Here is a 20,307-nt window from a genome sequence, read left to right as displayed (position 1 = left end):
AAAGCTGTCATTTAGGGCCCAGTGTACAAATGTTGATACCATGCTGTCGGCACACTCACGCAATTATTGCTATTGTAGTCATGGCTGGTCATAAAAAAAATAAAAAACATCAGAAAGTGAATTTGATCAAAGGCTCAGAATGATCACAACCATTAGTGGTTCCTTTCTGGAACCCAAAAATATTTCTGCAAATAACCCTACTTCAAGCCTGTGCTTTTTTTTATAGCATATTGGATTTCTTATTTAAGTTTTCAATTAAAAAAAAATCAAATGTCAGTCGGGACAAAGAGCCTTCCAAGAAACAAAGGAAGTATCTGAGGAGTATTAGCGCCCACGAGCGCAACGATGCCTATCTCTACTTCAGAGAATCAAAGAAAACTAATTGCAGTACCAAAGAGGTATTAACAATGATTTTCCATCACAATTGAGCTTTCCTCCAACTACCGTACATGAGAGGAGGAGGCGGAGAAGGACTACAATTCCCAGTATGCCTCTCAAAAGTTGCACGAATACAAAAGGAGGAGGGAGCTGAGAACGATAAAGCGCCGCGCCGGAGAAACTGGAGAGGGTGTACGCATGCGTAAAAAGAACCTTCGGAGAGAATCTCGACGCAGGAACCCCTATTCTCAAAGAGGGCTTACTCCAGTCTTGGCCTATTCCCGCCCCGTTAGGAGCCGGCGCAACGCGACTTGCGTGCCGTTGTTGTGAATGGGGGAAGGCGGGGTTCTCCTACTCTTCGTGCATATGTGTGTGTGTGCGCGCGCGCGCGTGTGGCGGTAGTGGTGGCGGCAGCGGCAGCGGCGGGAGGAGGATGATGTCAGCCTGCGAATGTCAACAATGTAGCGATTGAGGCGAGTAGGCGGCGTTCCTTTGGGAAGAGCGCGAGCCACTGGGAGAGTCAGCGTAGCCTACAGAACGGGGGCCGCAGGAGCAGCAACGAGCCGCCGCCTTGTGCAGACAGCCCCCCGAGCTCTTCCGCGGCAGAGCAATTTCTGCCTGGCTCCCCTTCCTCCCCATTACACACACTCTCTCTCCCCATCACCCTTCTTGCTGCTGCTGCAGCCTCCGCCTCCTCCTCCTCCTCTAATTTCCCTCTTCCACCTCCCCGCCCCCTCCCTTTTATATGCATATGTGTTACTTTCCCCCCTCCCTTTCCCCCTTTTCTCTGCAAGACTTTGCCTCGGGAAGCAGCTGGGTTTGTTTTTGGTCGCTGCTGCTGCTGCTCCTGCTGCTCCTGCTGCTGGTTTGTTTCAAAGGAATCGGCTTGTGACCCTTTTTCGATGCACATTTTCGCCAGACCACCTCAGCAACCAGAGAGCCCTCAAAGGAGATTCGGGTCGCTTTCACCACCCAGGTTCTTTCGCCTCCTTTCAAACACTTGCGGAAAACACGCGGAGCCAGCGAAAGTTACGGTGCTAAAGGTGAGCCCCTTCCCTCTCCTCCCCCTCCTTTCCCTCTCGCCCCGTTTCCCGGTTTCCTCCCCCTCCGAAGGCTGGAGGCGAAGTTTGATGTCCGGGGCTGCCGATTTCGCTTTTCTGACGGGAACACCCCCCTCCCCTCCCCTCCCGGGTTTTGGCTTGTCGGGAGATGCTCCTGGGTCACAGGCAAGAGCACGCTTGCATTGCTGGACGTGGCTTGGAAATGCTTCCACACTTGACCGGTGCGGCGCATTCGCCAGCCCCGCTGCGGACAGTACGACCGGCGTCGATTTAGTTTTACTAGCGAACCTGCGGAAGGGTGGCTTTTATAGGGGGTTGGGGAGGAGCACAGTGGAGGGATGTGTGTGTGTGTGTGTGTGTGTGTGTGGAGTGAGAGGGAGCGAGCGGATTACGGCGGGTCAGTTTTAATTGTATTAAAGCTTCTATCCCGTCGCGCTGGAGTAAAAGTGATGAGTGAGCCGAGCAGGGATGGCTGTTTTGAAGGAGCTGCAGAAGGAGGAGCTCAGAATAGTAAGTCTGGCATCAGAAGGAATGGCGGGGGGGAGGGTCGGAGAAATCGCTCCCTCCCCCCCCCCCCAGGTTGCGAAGCCCTTTTATCAAGCCGAGAGGGAGGGAGGGGACGCTATCAAATGCGGACCGTCATTTTACGCTCGTGCTTTTTTTGGGTGCCTTGTAGTTTTGGTCCTTCTACTCTAGAGAACCTAGAGGACTTCAGTAACGTCGTGTGGTGGTTCTCCAAAGAGGTGGGAAAAGCTCACCGTGCCTTAAGACAAGTTGCAATAAAGAAAGAGGCTGGTCTGGAAGGGAAGCGGGGGACCTGCTCAGATTCCTTTTGGCGTTGGCTAGAATAACGGGGAGGCTGGTGGGAGAAGGGGGGAATAAAAGAGGGGCTGGAAGAGAAGGAAGGATGGGCGAGAGTGTGTGTTTGTTTATTCAGTCTGGGTGGCTAAAAGCTTCCTGCCAGAAAACCCATTAAAGCTGTCTTGCACAGGCAAGGCACATAAAGCTGGCTTCATTATTCCCGGGGCTTCTATACCAGTTCTTCCAATAGATTTTCCTATTCACATTCTGAGGTGCATTGTGATATCAGTCTGGTCAGCGCTGAGTTCCTTTACACACACACACACCACTCCATGTGGAGGTGAGGTTACTATACTACACCTTCTTGTGTGTTTAAAGACAGCTTGTTTTTGAAGCTTGCTAGTTTCATTATTTTCCTTTGGGTTGTCTTCATTCTTTTCCTTGGCAAATGCAGTTATAGGGAAAAACAATTTGTGTGTGTGTGTGTGTGTGTGTAAGTATGCCTACTTGACATACCACCACTGATTGCTAAGTTTTTGATGTATTGGTTAGTTATACAAACTGAACTGCAGAGTGACTTAATTAGAGGAAGCATCTTTGTGAAGAGAATAAGTGGGCACTTTCTTGTCTATAGGCAGTCTTTAGTTTTTAATTGTGGCTCCTCTATCACCTTAATCTGCTGAGTTGCACAGCAAAAGGGTAATTACTTCCCACTGCAATATCTTCCTTGCCTCCTGGGATGTTTGAAGAAGATAATGCCTAATGAAAGACTCTGCATTTTCCCCACTGACTCAGGTATAAGGTGAGAGATGTGAACTGCAATGATTTTCCCAGATTATTACAAATGTAACATATAAACCACACAGCTAACTGCAGTGACTATTAGGAAGTAAGCTAAATATGAAATCATGCTTCTCTTTTTGTGGAACAGGTTATTTTTGTAACATAGTGGCTGTCTTTTTTAAAACACGTTTAAGTGAAGTTTAAAAGAATTCATCAGGCTTTCAATGATGGTAGTCCACACAAATCTGGAATAAACTTTTAAACTGAGGTAACAGTTGCAAACACAATTTTAGAAAATTTTATTGAAAAGTAATTGTGAACTGTAGTATTTGCAAACTAACATATTATATAGCATAAAGTCTATACATTGGACAGCACACTGAAGTCTTATGCAATTTTACTTAGAGGACTCGTGAAATTTAGTAAATTAATGCCCCCAGTTTAGGGAATATTTTTGTATTAGGAGATACCTGGATTGATTTTACTAAGAGACAAGTAAAACTAGAAGCTAAAGTGGAAGCATTAATAATGAACATTAACTTCAGTCTTTGGGGCATATAATGTGAAAGTAAGAACCACTGGAAGAGAAACTCAAAGGTAGTTGAAAAAGAGGACAAGGTAGCTGGATAATAGAGTTGATGACACAAGTATTCAAAAACTCAATTCTTGACAGACTTGATGAAGTGATTATGCATTGGATCTCAAGGAGTCACCGTATAACAATAAAGATACATTTGGAATTTTGTGAAAACTCTTACAAAATTGCTGCTATGAAAAGGCTTATTGTCATAAGCTCAGAGATGGCAAAGAGCAATTCAGTTCTTTATTTGCTTACACACAAGAGACAGAATCTTGCCAGATCAAACCCTTATTACTCTTACCCTAATCTAGGGAGTGGCTAGCCTAACTCTCTTCTTCTATCTCCTAACCAGCTCTGGGCTACGCTGCCTGTTGTCCCTCTCGCCTTTCTGGAATGTGCTCCCTCCTTTCTGTGCTGGTTCACTATAGTCCATCACACCAGCTCCCCCTCCGTGAGCACCATCTCTCACACTTGCACAGTTACAGAACACAAAAAACAAATTACACTAGAGTAGCTTTTCCTTATCATCCCCTTAGGCTCCCTTAATGCCCTCTATTACCACCAACTTTGTCTTTGTGGATTTGCATGCTAACAAAAACCCAGGCTACAATTGCCCAGCATCTGAATGCTCTTCATATGTCTGTGGATTTGTGCAAAGTGCAGAGGCATTCTTACAATTAAATGTAATGTCAGAAGCTGAGATTTTATTTTACATCATGCCACATCTTTATTTTTATTGTAAAATTTTAGAAGATGGGTCAAAAAGTTTGATGGGTACTAATTCTGCACACGGTGTTGAATAAATCTGGCTGTATTGGTGTGGTGAGTCAGGTGTCATATACATTTCTCTAATAAATAAATTGGTTCCTATAGCTACCATATTACCTATTTTTTTTTGTCTTACTATATAATGCTTTTTACTCTCTCCTGAATCTACAATCCTGTGTGTATTTGCCTGAGATGAAGCCTGTGTAGCACAATAGGACTTACTTCTGAGTAAATATATTGGATATAAAGATCCTAAACTACAAATCTGTAGTTTCTTTGTTGCTCTATAAAAATAATTGAATATAAAGTTATAGAATATATTTAATATAAAATTTACTTATCTAGAATACACTTAATAAAAGACAGGTATAGTTCCCATGTAATACAATGATGAAGAAACAGAGATAACAAATTAGGTGGATGTTTTGCTCCTAGGTAGCCATGGGATCTTTCAAAGTAATATTAAACTACTTTGATTAGCATTATATCAATGAGTTCATTGAACGTAATGGATATGTTCTCTCTAATCATTGTAATCATCTGTCCTCTTCGTTAACAAGAACTGGACACAGGGAACGTACTCCATCACTAAGCAATGCAGTTGTTAAGCATGTTAGGCAAATCTCACATAGTTGTTAGATGTGATTTCAAGTGATTGCCATTAGTGATCACCTGCCGGGCTCCCCATTAACTTTGCTTGTCTGTGGTGAAGATTACAAATGGAGATCCTGTAACCGCAGAACACTGTGATGGCTGCAGCTTAACTTTTGACTGGTTGTTGAACGAATGGCTGTTAATCAAGGACTATCTGTGCACTCAAGGGATAATTGTTCCATTTTAAAGCAGAAGTGTTCTTTCTAGTATATTTAAAAATCAGAATGTTATTTAATTGAGGCTAACACTTGAAACAAGCCAGAACTAGTCTTGCTTAATTTGAACACCATAATTTAAATTTGGGGGGGGGGGAATGCAATTTCCAGGTGGGATACAGTGTTTGATGTAATGCTGTGCAGGTATCATAGTTACTTTGCTATTTGGTTTCCCACTCTATATTTATTGACATTTCTAAAATGCCCAGTTCATGAAATCCCCCCCCCCCATCATAGAGTCATTTGAGTGCAAAACCTAGACTGTGTCTGCAGCTTAGGGATCTATAACTGAGAAAGTTATAGAACGGGGAAGGGTGTCAAACTGCCGGCCTACGGGCTGGATGCATCATGCCAAAATCATGCCCATCCCATTGTCATGATACATCGCCACATGTCAACTGATGTAGTGAGTTTGATACCCCTGTTATAGAAAGTTATGGGAAGTCTTGCAGGAACAAGACTTTTAAGGAAATCAGCTGCCCAAAATTTAGCCATAAAATCCTTTGAAGGTATGACTGCTGAAAGCAGCTACAAAATTTGTAAGTAAGGAGCAGACTGAGAGTTAGGAGAGAGACTTTATCTTTCTCTGCCTAGTATTCTCAACTTTGTATGCAAACATGTATGAATGAATCAGTATTTGCTCATGATGCTAGCCATGTGACCCTTAAGATCTACCAGCGTGAATTTAAACATAAATTGTAGTTTTGTTTTTTAAAAAAAGTATTTTGAATTCCTTGTCTTGAATCTTTTGTTAAATCCACTGTTTTAACTATTTTCTTTATTAGTTTTAAAGCGAAAGATATAATGTCCACCCATTTGAAACTCATTCAGGTATCTTTTTGATATGGGAATATAATTTGATTTGTACACAATTTGATATTCATAGCATTTCGTACAGTTGCATTCACCTGCATAAATCCATGTGTGGATTTAAAGACAACCAATCTTTATTATGAAATGCTAGGTTATTGTAGTGAAATAAAGTATGGCAACAGACATAGATTTTTTTTCCAAAAAGAATGCTGACATTACTAGAAGGCATCACATCTCCCTCACATTTAAAAACTTCCTCTTAGTATAACTAGAAATCAGGTGTTGCATTGGAAATGTTAACACTTAACAGCAACATTGTTAAAGAGAAGGGTGTTTTTTTTTAAAAAAAACCTGCATTATAAGTGTGGGAATAAGAGTTTGGATTGATTGTTTGTATCCTGAGTTTTAAGTGTAACTTGTTTTGTGACATGCTTCCTTTTCTCAAGCTGCACAAATAGTGCCTTCAGCAATGGTGTGGAGATGTTGGGTGTTTTCAGTTGAGTTCCATTGATGAGCTACAGTGCAGAAATGCAAACAACATTTGGGATAAAAATCTAGCTCTAATTAATGTTTGGAAAGTATAGGCGGGAGAGACAGGTTGAGGACTGGAAGAATGACTATGCTGCTGCTTGTCACTAGATAGATGTGTGGGAAATGTACAGTGCAATCCAGTGCACGCTTACTTCCAGCAAAGTGCTATAAAATCGCAGCAATCTAAAATAGGAAAGTAGGTTAACAAAGCTTTTTCTTATGATAGAGTAATGAGCGCAAATAGCATGTTTGATGCTTTTTCATGTCAAATGAAATTGCAGCGTCTGTTTCTGTAAGAATTTTCAAACGTTTCAGATTTAAATTTGCAATATAGTGAAATAGTGTATATGAACTCAAATAAATGTAACTATGTATTGTATTTTAAATATTGCTGAAAATCCTACTTTTATTATCACATGTCCAAAGTTGGGGATGTCTATTCAGTACGTCATAGCAAAAAAAAAGATTTTTAAACTGAAGGGTAAAAAGTTAAAAAAAAAAGTTACTGATATGGCTGTGTGAGTTTGCATGAACTTTTGTATTTAGAGAAAAGTATTCTGAACTTCTGTATGCCTAAAATATATCTTTGATATTTCTACTTTACCTGCATTGATATTTCTCACTTTAGACTGTTCAATTAGGCAACAGGGTTTAGAACTGAACTTTCCCATTTTGGAATTGTACACCCAAATTCTTTGATATTCCAAATTGATATCTAATTAGCTTTATTCACCACCAGCATAGCCATCTCCTCTTTTCTCACATAATTTAGTTGGCTGCAAGCTCCAAAGAAAATTGGTTTTCCAGACATCAGAATCACAAGAATTCTGAAGCCTCAGGAATATGATTCCTGAAAATTTTGGTATCAGGATCAAGAACTTGATCAGTGTTTTTTGAACCTGCTATGTTTTTACAGCTAACTTTTGGGGAAGCTGAACACTCTGGAAACTTTCAGGCCTTGTTATATTGCAAGTGAGCGCTTCAAGAACATAGCTAACAGCAATCTCACTTTCTGTTAATATGAGCAGTGGTCACTCTCATAATTATTTGTGAATTTGTATAATTATCTAAATCAGTGGTTCTCAACCTTTCTAATGCCGTGACTCCATAATACAGTTCCCCATGTTGTGGTGACCCCCAAATGGGTGTGGCCACCAATAAGAGGGAGTAGGACAGCTAGGGAAAAGGGAAAAAAATGGCGGACAGCGTGGTTTGGCGACCCCCGTGAAATGGTCGTTCGACCCCAAATGGGGTCCCGACCCACAGGTTGAGAACCACTGATCTAAATTAAATCCCAAGAGACATTAGGGGGTATATTATAAAAATGTTGTAAGAGGGGGGAAAACCTTAAAATATATTTTTAAAAGAAAAGGCCCACCCCCACCCCCGAAAATGTGCATTACAAAACAGCTCAGGCAGAAAGCATTGTGGAACAATTGTTTTAGCTAGTTATGGAATGCTAGAGAGGGCCTTTATGACTCTTCTAGTGTTAAATTTGTTATAATTTTGTTCCTCTATATTTGGTTCTTGTTTGTCCTTACACCCAAATATACAGAGCAGCATCATAGCTTCATAAAAAAATTGCAAATGTTTAGTTCTGTAGTAGGTAATTTGCTAGGCATTGTATATGAAAATGAATCAAAATGTGAGTGGGAAGGTGTGAGTATTTAGACCATATGTTTAGACGCTGTATTTGAAATACATGAGTTGTTGGAATTAATGCAACAACTGCTTTCTATAGATTATGGATGGTATGGAAATATGATTAAGATTTGGCAAATGTCTGCATGGGAAATACATGTGCCAGTCTCAGTTGGGGAGGTTTATATCTTAATATTTCCTAATGCACATCTGTTAAAGGTTAATAATAAAGGATGGGAAGGGTTAAGAATCCAAGATAAGGCAAGGTATTATCTCATATAAATGGAACATTTTTTTTTCAACTGAAGTGTTGTCAGATTATAAACTTATTTATACATTTTTAAATTGTTTTCTGTACAAGGTCTTGGAGGATGTTCCAGATTTATGAGCCAGGAGTGCCCCATGGGTAACACAGTAGCCTTAATTGAAGTTTCAGACAGCTGTCTCCCAGCAGGGTAACATCAGTGGTCCTAAGTGGAGTATGTTTGCTGAAAATCCACCTGGATTTTGTGGAATGTATCTGAATGTGACATCACTGCAAGAGCTAACTGTTGATTTGAGTAACTATAATATCTAATGTTCATAGTATTAAAATGATGCAAAGTCCCTTAAAAAGGTCAAAATATGAACAAATTATGCATCCGGAGATCTGTAATACAAATGCTCCAAAGAAAAATAGAATTTGTTGCAATATGAGTTAAATATGAGATTATTTTTCCCCAATAAATAGACAAATGTGTGATTTCCAACAAACACACACACACACACATGCACACAAATATACAGGGTGTCCCAAAAATTTTAAAACTTCAAATAACATTAAGAATTTTGGATCACCTGGTAAATGTAAATAAAGGGATTAATCAAAGTTGAGGTAAACTCGCTCTTTAATCTTCCACTTTCAGAAACTCAGTGGTTTAAGTGGTAAAATAAGAGGTTCCTTGCCCTTTTATTTTAAAAAAAAAATCATTAAAGCCTTCATTTACTTATAACTGTTGCCTGGCTGCTTAAATGGATGGTCTTCTTAGAAATATAGAGCATTAAAAAAAAAAAATACAGAAAAAAGACTTACTATGTAAGTCAAAACCTCCCTCCTCTGCCTCACATCATTTTTTTATTGTCCAAGTGACAGATGCTAGCCCAAATTTATTCTGTTCAAAATCCTCATAGGAGCAAAATGCTCTCATTTGTTCCCACCAGAATTCCAGGCAGACATTGTTTTAATTTGAAGCACTGCATCAGTTTGCTTTGTGTTATTGAAAGATTTTATTATTTTTGTTATCTCATTTAAGTAATGTTTCAATATAATGTCTCAACATGTAATGTTTATATCCCTTATGAATCTGGTTGTATGTCTTCTGATCAGCTAAATCTTCCCTCAAATATGACTAATCTGGAGATAGCCTGCAATAACAATTATCACCATGAGTTTTGCTAGGAAACTGATACTGGTGCTTCAGTAGTTGAAATTAATATGTTGGCAATGCTGATATTTATCCTATTTATGTCAGACACAATAACAGATTATTCTGGATTATTTAAATTTCCACCTTTCCATTCTAAATTTGATTAATGTTCGTCACATCTGTAATAATGTCTACTCAGCAGTTGCAAAACTTGGTCATTGTTTTATATATACTAAGCATCTCCTCCTCCTCCTCCCCCTCCCTTGACAGCTGCATGAACTAAGTATCCATATTGAAGCTTGCTTCAAGAAAATGTAAAATTCATGAGTTTAGCCAGCTGAATTGCATTCCTCTTTCTAGTTAGACTGAAGCATCTTTGTGGTGTGTTGAAAAGCATTATACTTAGCCTGCCAGTTCTGGAGCAGAAATTATCATTTGCGAACAAGAAAGCAAACAAACAAAGCAGAGGAATGCACATACATTTTGTTGTGATCAATAATGAGCAGAAATTGAAGTTAAGTAAGATCATTTATCAGGTTAGAAAGAGAATGCACAATACATGTTCTTCAAAGGAAAACTAATTTTAAAAATAAACCCTAATTCCATGCTTTATATAAGTTGAGTATAATCTTGGCAATTTCTGTAAAAGTTTTTAAAATAGATAATTTTCCTCTCCCTGTTTGAGATTTAGGGAGTCTGTTTTTCACAGTACTGTTGCTGTACTTCTACATTCTCTAAACGCTTTTCAAGTTACAATACAATCTTATTTTCTCTAAAATAAATTCTTCTGTATTAAATATGTGTTTAGGATTGCAATATTCATCTTTCTGCAAGTAAAAAAAACCAAACTGGTTATGTAATTGTTAATTATACAAGTGTAAATTAAACTAAGGCCTCATATCAATATCTAGACTGAAATCATTAAATACTTTCCATTGGTATTCATGAATGGTGTTATGGAGATATAAGCTCTTTATCATAGATTGATATATTCTGTTTTTGATATTTTATCATACACTTTAATTAAGATTACAGAAATGAAAGGTTCAAGCTATTTATTCTAAGGAACATTTAAGCAATTGTAGAAATCAGCAGAGGTACATACCTTTATATGTGTTCAGTTTTGTGCCCAGTCTTACCTTGTAGGCTCAGATGTCTTAAAGACATTTTATCACTATCTCATTATGTGTTTGTAGATCCACATTGTAAAGTGTCTCATGATTATTTGTTCCACTTCAGTCCTGCTCTTCTGTCTGGAGCTCAGAGTATTTGAATGCCTGTCTATTGGGATGGGGAATAATATAAAACTGTGTGGTTGGATGTGATCTTACCTCATGCATAGAGTAGTTAGCCACTCACATCTAGTAATTTATTATAAAGTTGCCCTATTGGTTTCCATAATTCTGTTCAAAGAATGACTACTCCAGGTATATTTTAAATTTAAGATAACTGAGAAAGACACTGCTTGTTCAAGATCATTTATTATGTTTTGATGTTGTGGATTACATTTATATTTTCTGGACTATATTGAACACTCTATCCACCAGAACAAACATGTCTAGAAAAATATTAAACAGGAAAAAAATCCTAATGGTCTTTTCTGATTGGGGGTTGATATTAGATGTTTATGTACTTATATATGTAAATTACATGTTTTTCCCAGAGGCAGGTTATTTGCACCATGTAAATTGCTGAACTTGAACAGATGTAGTAATTCATTGTTACATTATTAGTTTCATAAACAGTGGATTTTTAGTTTAAAAAAGGATCGTGAAAATGTTTTTCTGAAAAAATCTCTGTGCCATCTCTTTGATATCCATTATGTTACACCAACTCTCCTATGGATAGTAGAATGCCCTTTTAATCCCTGTACATCTTTTATAAATGCATGTTTTTTTTCCAAAGAATACAAGTGTGACCCTTTGTATTGTGGAGTATATTGAAACTGTGTAAGTGTTCTAAAGTGAAGCTCTTACAATGACATCTTAGAGAGCTATATTTTGCAATATTCCTGTTCTCACTTGCCTTTTTGGCAAATCTGAAATCTAAAATTGGATGACTTTGAATGACATTGTAATAATCTTATTAGTGAGTCAATGTGCCCTTCCTTCCATTTTTCATTAGATAAAGGGCTTCCAGGTCACGAGACTTTGTTATAAAGAGAGATTGTGTCCCAGCATCAATCTTTCTAGAAATTAACCTTACACCTCTGCTTAGAAAATAATCTCCCAGCTGAAGTGTTAAATATTTTGAGTGCTCTAATTCAGAGTAAGTTTCCCACTCATTAAAAATAAAAAGGGCATATTGCTTTCATGTAGGACAGATTTTCACTTTTCAAAAAGAGAAGTTATTCAGACGCTTTGTTTGAGCTGTTTTATAATGCTTAAACAAATTGATTCTGAAGACTTAATGCAGCTTCTAATTATAGCTAACATTCAGAGGTGATTTCTTTGAATTGGACATGTAAATAAAGAAATGAGAATTGGTTTTCTACATGTTAATTGTATGTGTGCCCACACTTCCTGGGTAGAAACGTGTGTGTGCATGTGGGTCTTTGTGAGCATACACGCACTCACACACACTTTTCTTTGTGAGCCTTCTAAAAATGTCAGCGGTTTCCTACAGGCAGCTCTTGCTGACTCACAGGTCCACTGCAGCACAGCCTACCTTAATTTAAGTCATCTGCAGTAGGAGAGTACACACTTGAAGATTGTGAGAAAAGTGCTTTGATACTGAAAGAAGTTCTTTATGCTGCTGTGGCTTTCTTCCTGTTTGAATAGTGCCCTAATCTTACAGTGTTGTGTTGTTGTTGTTTTTTCCCTCTCTTTTCGGATTGCTCTTGAGCTGCATGTTTGGAGCAAAAATCTGCCGTGCATCTGCTGGAATGTCACTTACAGTCAAATTTCATGTAATGAAGACTTACATTTGTCTGTATTGTGGGCATTCAGTGACAGCTCTCCTGAATTTGACTAGGAATTGTCAGAGGTCTGAAGTGAATATGAGCTCTCAGAATGGACTCTTTCAAAACCTATTTATCTTATTTACACTTCAAAATTATAGATGTGTTAAAGGCAGACATACTATTATGTTAAACTAGTAAAGTGCAAGCAGTTTTGGATTTATACTTAAGGATGTACATACATAACACACCGTCAGGGTGAAATGTTGTAAAGGTTTTATACCTAAAGATGCACATAATATAATATGCTTTCAGTGTGAAACATTGTATAGGAACAGAGTTGATGCATTGCACAACGGTCTTTAGCTCACAAGCTTTATATCTACAAGATAATTATGGATTGCTTACTGCTCCTTTCCTCTGGCCTAATCTCCCCCTCCCTTTGATCCTATGTTTTCTTCATTTGTTACAAGATACTTAGACTTCTAAATGAAGAATTGTACTTACTGAATGTAATTTTAGGATATGTAGAAGGTTTTTATTCCTAGAATTCCTCCGTTCACATACTTGAAGCAGAGTTTGAACACTCCTGAGGGCTTTTTCCTAGCCATAGTTTCCACACTGGTGAGCCATTAGATTTGTGAGTGTGCGAAAAAACACTTTTCAAGATAGCCTAAAAATACACGAAATGTTGAAATGAAATAATAATAAAGTAAATATGGCCTGCAGAAACAGATGCACTAGAACAGGGGTCCTCAACCCCTGGGCCATGGCCTGTGTGGAACTGGGCCATGTGAGTAGCTGGCTGGCACACACGCCCATGCACGCAACTCGTCTTGCATGAGCAGTGGGCCTCCACGCATATGCATAGCTTGACTTTGCATGAGTGGCAGGCCAGCACACATGCCACTTGTAGAGGCCAGCTCCCCTCCCCACCCCACTGAGCCGCCAAGCTGTAAAAGTTGGGGACCGCTGCACTAGAACATTTTTCTGCTTTTAGTGGACCTAGGCAGTGATCAACGCTAAAGGGCTAATTCTTATTGACTGTAGTAGATTAAAATGAAGTGGCTTCACCTTCTTCAGTGGTTATTGTAGCAGTCTTTTTTCACATAATTATATATAAAGAATTTGCACAGCTTACTCTTGACAAAGTCTTGGATTTTATTTTGTCTTCAAACTAACTGATGTTTGCCATATTTATGCAACTGAGACATACAGTATATCTTACTATATACTGTGTTTCCCTGAAAGTAAGACCCACCTAGAAAATAAGCCTTAGCCTGATTTTTTAGCATGCGCCTAATATAAGCCCTACCCCAAAATTAAACCTGTGGGGTGGGCATGGCCAGCACAGGAGGTACAAGAGCGCGGGAGCTGTTGATATCCAGAGCAGCTGTAGCCCGCACAGCACAGGTAAGTCCGAACACTGCAACCACCAGGCTGGCCCTCCAAGCAGAGGCGTGGGGGAAGGCAGGCAATCCTGCCGCGTCGCATGGCCACCTGGCTCACAGGAAGCTTGCGTGGAGGCAGCAGGCAGAGGCAGAGGCACAGAGGGAGGCAGGCGATCTGGACGCACTGTGTGGCAGCCTGGCTCATAGGAGGCTCATGCGGTGGCATCAGCAGGAGTCAGAGGCATGGAAGGAGACAGGCGATCCAGACGCACTCCATCCCATCGTCTCTCAGCTTGTCCGCAGCTGCGCCGGGGCAGGCAGCCCTGCAGTGTGTCATGATTGCCTGCCTCTCCCCTGCATGTCTGTTCCGCCTGCTGCTTGGACAGGTAATCAACTCACCTGTGCTGCGCAGGCTGCACAACTCACGGCTAATGGGCCAGTGGGCTGCGGAAGCTGCCAGACATCATTGGCCCCCGTGCACTCGCCGCCTCTTGTATGCATGCCAGGGGTTGAGGTGCCTGACCAGGCTGATCACCCTGATATCGTGTTTCCCTGAAAATAAGCCCTAATGCATCTTTTGGAACCAAAAATAATAACAATACCGGGTCTTGTTTTTGGGGAAACACAGTACAATAATTGCAGAATTGTTTAGAGTTCATGGTATTGTTCAGTAGTGGGATTCAAATAATTTAACAACCGGTTCTCTGCCCTAATGACCATTTTAAGTTTAAAAAAATGATATACCAAAAGGTAGTTTATTATTTCATGCATAAATACAAACAATAAAAGAGGTACACAAAACTAGATTATTGTAAGATATTAATGAAATATTAATATTTTAATGAAAAAATTAATGAAATAATGAAAATATTACTGAAAAAATATTAAATAATACCTGACTAAAAATAAACTCTTATTTAAGATATTTCCGTATTGCTTCTTGATTGGTATCCTCACTTGCAATTTTCTTCGCTTTTATCTAAGCATCATCGGCTATATGATTTATCCTTAACCATCTTTTCACTGTAGGAGTAGGATCCCATTCCTTTAGAGGTAGGCTGATTAGACTAATAGTCATTGTGTTTGATATATTAGAAACAGGCGACTTCTCTTCTCTGAACATATTATGTTCATCTTTGAAAAACCCTTTTCTACTTCTGCTGAACTTACAGCAATTGTTCTGACAATATTTTTAGCTCTTTGAACACTTTCAGGAATTGCATAGTTCTGGGAATTTTTTAAAACATTTCCCACAAAATCTTGATAATCATTAATATAAGTTTGGTAATTTGGACAGGAGACCACCACCATGATTGGTCTGAAAGGCCGGACACCACCCAGGCCTTGAAGTCCTCCCTGGCAATGGGCTACCGGCCCTGGAGACAGATGCGGGCTACCCATGCACCGCCTGCTGCTCAGTGTGCAATCGGCCGAGTTGGACTGGGGGCGGGACTTCCTGGCCATTGGGCCTTCCCATAGGGAGGCCAGAGCTTCCGTCAACCAGGCGCCCTTCACTTCATTGGCTTTGTGGTCCAAGCCAGCCAGGAGGGACGAAAGGTGGAGTCCGCCTCACCACAGTGCTGGGAATTAGGGGGCTTGGACACTGAAGCTCATAACTGGTTCAGCAAATTCAACCAAAATTTAGGTATTGGTTCTGCCAAACCAGTGCAAACTGGCTGAATCCCACCACTGGTGTTGCCAACTTATCTTTGCATGAATTCATAACTGAAGGGAAATAATGTGTTTGTCCCATTGATTTTGTTTCACCCATGGCTGAAAATGGAATCTAATAGCATAATATATTAGTTTAATCAATTTTACTATTTTTTCTGATTTATAAGTATTCTGTTTCTTTTTGAAGTATTTGTTGCTTAAATAGGATTAGTTACAGTAAATAGGAGTCTATAGCGGATTCATTCTGTCTACCAAACAGCCGGCTTGAAACTGAAAGTATATTTTGTTGTCTTTAAACATAGATATTATTCTATACTGAATATATAGCAGTTTTACTTATCAGGTGGAATATGATTTTAAGATGCTCCCAATAGGTGCTCCTTATGTGTCATTTTGTTCCAAATCACATTTGCCCTTAAAATACCGATCTCTGTCCAGCCTTTTACCCTTGGTAAGAATTACTTTATGGGTTAGTCAACAAAATTGCTTGATCCAAGGAAGCAGAGGGAATATTTCTTGTTACTAGTTTGCTCTGATACACTCCCCGCCTATTAATGAATGGAAGGGAAAATAACTTTTGAAAATTGTGGAAGAAAAGGCATTCTTGGTTTCTTCTGATACTTATGACTCATTGGTTTCAGGAGGTTTTTCTACTTCTAATAATAAATCCATGCAAGATTTTCAGAATCTGTGTTAAAAAAGCATAGTAAAAGGTTGGAAAACCTGATAAAAACATTTTTATTTTAAACAAAGCATTCAGTAATTTCTATATTGTGTAGATGAATAGGTTTCTTCCATTGCATTTAAATAATATATCATTTTCTCCATCCACTGTCTCAAAACTCTTTCTTAGGTCTCCTTTTTTTGTTCGTTATAAATGTTATAAATGGCTGGAAAAATCACAGCGTATGCTGATTGGGGACAGGAAAGAAATCAGCCAAAATATTTTCAAGTCACTAGGGGCACATTTGACCCAATGAGTATCCCCATATTTTTTATATGTCTTTGTGTGTGAACTCCTTTAGTCCTTTCCTTTCTACTCGGGTAAAAAGAGCTTGTTTTCAACTAGATGCTGTTGGACTGCATCAGTTACAACAGTTAGCAATTTGAAAGTTGTTGGTAAGCAGGTCATTGATATATAGTTGTCTGGTCCATCCCTTTTTGTTGAATTTTTCATTATCAAGTAAGTTTTACCAGATGTTAACCAATCTTCAATTTCACCTCCTTGCACTATGTGTTGTTAAACGTATGATATTGTGGCTGTAGGCCTGCCAGCTGTCCCAACCAAAAACCATGCAGTTCATCTTCAACTAGTACTAACCAATTCTTGATCTTTCTTGACCTTTTCTCCCCCATTTTGCTGTTATCACAAGTTCTTTCATTTCAACTTCTTTTTTATTCTTATCCACCTCCTTTATCCAAGCTGCATTCTTGTTATATTTCTTTGGGTTGTCCCATAGCTGCACCCAAAATTACCCTGTTTCTTCCATGTCAGATGTTGATTGATTCACTGAACACTCTCCTTTGATGGATTGGTCAAAACATTTTTGATTAGATTGAAATTGAATATTTTGCCTATAGTGCATTATTATTATTATTATTTTAACTTATAGTGTGCTTTGTATCTCTTGTGCAAGGCCTGCAGGGACCCAGCTGAAGTAGGATAAAAAGGCCCAAGGGCAGGGTGGAAGGTGTTGTTACTTTGTGGTTAGTTATAATGGTGAATGACTGTGCGAGTGCTGCAGCGGCCATAACTCTGAAACTGTTTAAACTGTTAAACTGTTCCCACTTTAATGTAGCTTTTGGGGATCCATTGTAATTTTGAATGGTTGCTAAGCAACCAATCATGAGTTAATAGACTGCCTATAGTCTATTAAAGCATAATGTAAATAAGACACTTTAAGATCGGTTATGATTGGAAAATACTTTTTACTATTTTGATACATTTGTTTATTTAAATTAATACCATGAGATGAATAGCTACATATTGTTCTATTAAAATTGAAGTTCTTGTTGTCTTAATTCGTAATTTCTTCTTCATGTGTAAAATTTTTGAAGTAGTCTATTTCATGAAGAAGATAAATGGCATATAAATTTAATAAATAAAAATAAGTAAATAAGTAAAATAAAAATGGGAAGTATCAACCAAAATGAATGTGAGCAAAATAAAAGTGCTTAATTTAACATAGTTGTGTTCCATTATATTTCACATGCTTTTAAATTGGTCGTGCGCTGTGTTTTCAAAATTATTCTGTGTTCAGTCACATTTTTTCAGCCTGTTTAGATTTTGTATCCGTTAAGGGAAAGCCAATATGGAATAATAAACAGAATCTTGATTTAGATTAGTGAGACCCAGATTCAAGTTCTTATTTAGTAATGAAGCTCACTAGGTGACTGGCTACTCATTATCTTAGCCTAATTTACATCGCAAATTGTTACTGGAATAAAAATGAGAAGTTGAAAACTGTGTATGCTATTTTGATCTTGTGGAGGGAAATAGGATATAAATAAAATCTGTAAAGTTATTAAATAGGCAGAATGCAGTCGACTATATTATTTAGGAATAAAAACTCCTGATTTCTGTGCATCTTAAGTATGGAAAGATCTGAATACAATTCTAAGTGTAACAGGAGTACACACTGAGCAGTAGCTATGCTTATTTAATTGTTATATTTTAAAACAAAGAATATTTGCTTTAGGGTAAGTTTTCAGACTAAAGTTGTTTTATTTTTCCCCAAATAGATAATTGTCCAAAAGTATGCTTCTTTTGTTGTTTTATTTACTAAACATTACTGCAACAAACCACTAGCACTTATTGTTTCTACTGTTATATTAATGAAATCATTATATTCAAGAATGTGTGTTTTTCTAACCTCAATATTATGATAAACTTGCTAAATAAGAGAAAGGGCCTTTTCTGTGGTGGCTCCGACCTGGTGGAATCAACTTCCCCCCGAGGTTCGAACTACTCCCACCCTGCCGGCCTTTAAGAAAGCCGTTAAAACTCTCCTGTTCCGGCAGGCCTGGGGCTGATGTCCCTGGGGGGGGGCGGGATATGATCGGACACGCTGTATGATTGTATTATTTTATTGTTTTATTGTTAGATGATTGTTTTAATTTTGTACGCCGCCCTGAGTCCTTTGGGATTGGGCGGCATATAAATAAAATTAAATAAATAAATAAATAAATATTTGAAACTCTAATACTCTAACATTAAAAAATTGCTTTGTTGAATTTTTGAGAGTTAACTTACCTCTGGCAAAGTTATAAAATCATATTAAAATATTAGTAGAAATATAATGGTCGATTCAGAAGGGCAAAAATTTAGATTACTGTACAGTTTAAGTTAAAGTTAGATTACTGTACAGTTTAAGTTAAGTTAAAACCAATGTTTAAGTACAGTATATATCAGTGGTGGCAAACTTACGGCACTCGGAGCCCTCTCTGTGGGCACACGTGCCGCTGCCCCAGCCTTGCCTCCCCCTGCAAGTCCCCTCCTCTCCAGCAGCCCCCCCCGAAGGAGAGTCACCCCTGAGCGGGGCCCCACGGAGCAGCGCAGCCATGGACATGGCAGCCAGGCACCGTAGACAAGATTCTGCCCTCACAGGCCATCGTGCACAGTTGATGCTGCAGGGCACGGGCAGAGGGCGTGACCACCATAGCGCTGCTGGGTTGCCTGGGTGATCTGCAGTGGGCACAGGAGGCAGTGAATGGCCCTGTGGGCAGGCGAGGTGGGGGATGGGGGGCAGAGAGGGGGCGGGGCAGAAGGTGGAGTGGGGGCGGGGCCAGTTTTTGGGCACTTGATCTCTAAAAAGTTCGCCATCACTGGTATATATTATTCAGATCAAAGGACCAACTTTCTGACAATGAACTTCATGCAATATAATTTTGTAATCTTTAATTGTCTCCTAGTGGATAACAAGATTTAGGAGAAGATTTAGGTCAGATTGGGTCCAATTTGCATCATATCAGATGAAAGATATGTTAAATACCTTAATTGTTTGAAGCTCCTGAATTAAAAGGTGAAGCATCCCAGCATTCATCAGTTGAACGTCCAGGATATGATGTTTGTGGGTCCCCCTATAAGTTTGAATGGCATTGATAATCTTTAGGAGGGTGATTAAGCAGAACTTGTTTATTTATGGAGCTTTTGACATTTGGGATGCAATTACATTGCAGATTCTGGGGTAGAATAATGGTTGTATACCAAGATTTGTTATTATTTATCTTATGCATTTATTTGCATTTTGTAAATTGCCCACAGTTTCTGTGAAGTGAGTGTATATAAATATCATTTATTCATACATGCACACATTTTGTTATATATTCATGTTTACCTTTAAGTAAGTGAGACATGACAGGCTGAGGTGACATGCAATATAACCCACAGTCAACATGGAAGCAAATGTGATGAAGTTGAAAGCTTTTTATTGGAGGAAAAGGAATGAATTTATCTGTAATAAAGATACCTGATGTACTGGTAGTCCTCACTTAGCAACCATTCGCAATTATCATAGTAATGAAAAAATTACTACCAATCCTCACATTTTTAATCTTCCTAGGTCTCTAAAGCAAAATAAAATTGGTATAAGGTCATAAAATTTTGATGTTTAACTTAGTGACAACTTTGTTTAATGATCAAGGTGCTGGTCCTCATTGTGGTCATTAAGAGGAGACTACCAGTGTTGTACAGGTAAGCTAGAATTAGACAA

The 20,307-nt window shown here is 38.9% G+C and overlaps 1 protein-coding gene across 4 annotated transcripts in view; it reads left to right on the top strand.

Moving 5' to 3' along the window:
- Positions 1-580: 580 nt before the first annotated feature.
- Positions 581-20,307, top strand: part of BACH2 (BTB domain and CNC homolog 2) — a 195,773-nt gene continuing 176,046 nt past the window's right edge. For 2 of the 4 annotated variants that reach the window (XR_005556686.1, XM_039343133.1), the window contains exon 1: positions 581-1,421. The gene's annotated coding sequence lies outside the window, so the exon portion shown is untranslated. Of the gene's footprint in view, positions 1,422-1,894; positions 1,950-2,845; positions 3,043-20,307 lie in introns of those variants that run through there. The other 2 variants (XM_039343138.1, XM_039343135.1) reach the window with 2 other exon arrangements.

The sequence above is a fragment of the Crotalus tigris genome, unplaced genomic scaffold (genome assembly GCF_016545835.1).
Source record: "Crotalus tigris isolate CLP2741 ecotype Arizona unplaced genomic scaffold, ASM1654583v1 scf7180000017833.3397121, whole genome shotgun sequence".
NCBI classification, from domain to species: Eukaryota; Metazoa; Chordata; class Lepidosauria; order Squamata; family Viperidae; genus Crotalus; species Crotalus tigris.
The sequence above is the reverse complement of the archived record's forward strand: the minus strand, read 5'-3'. Positions and strand labels throughout refer to the sequence as shown.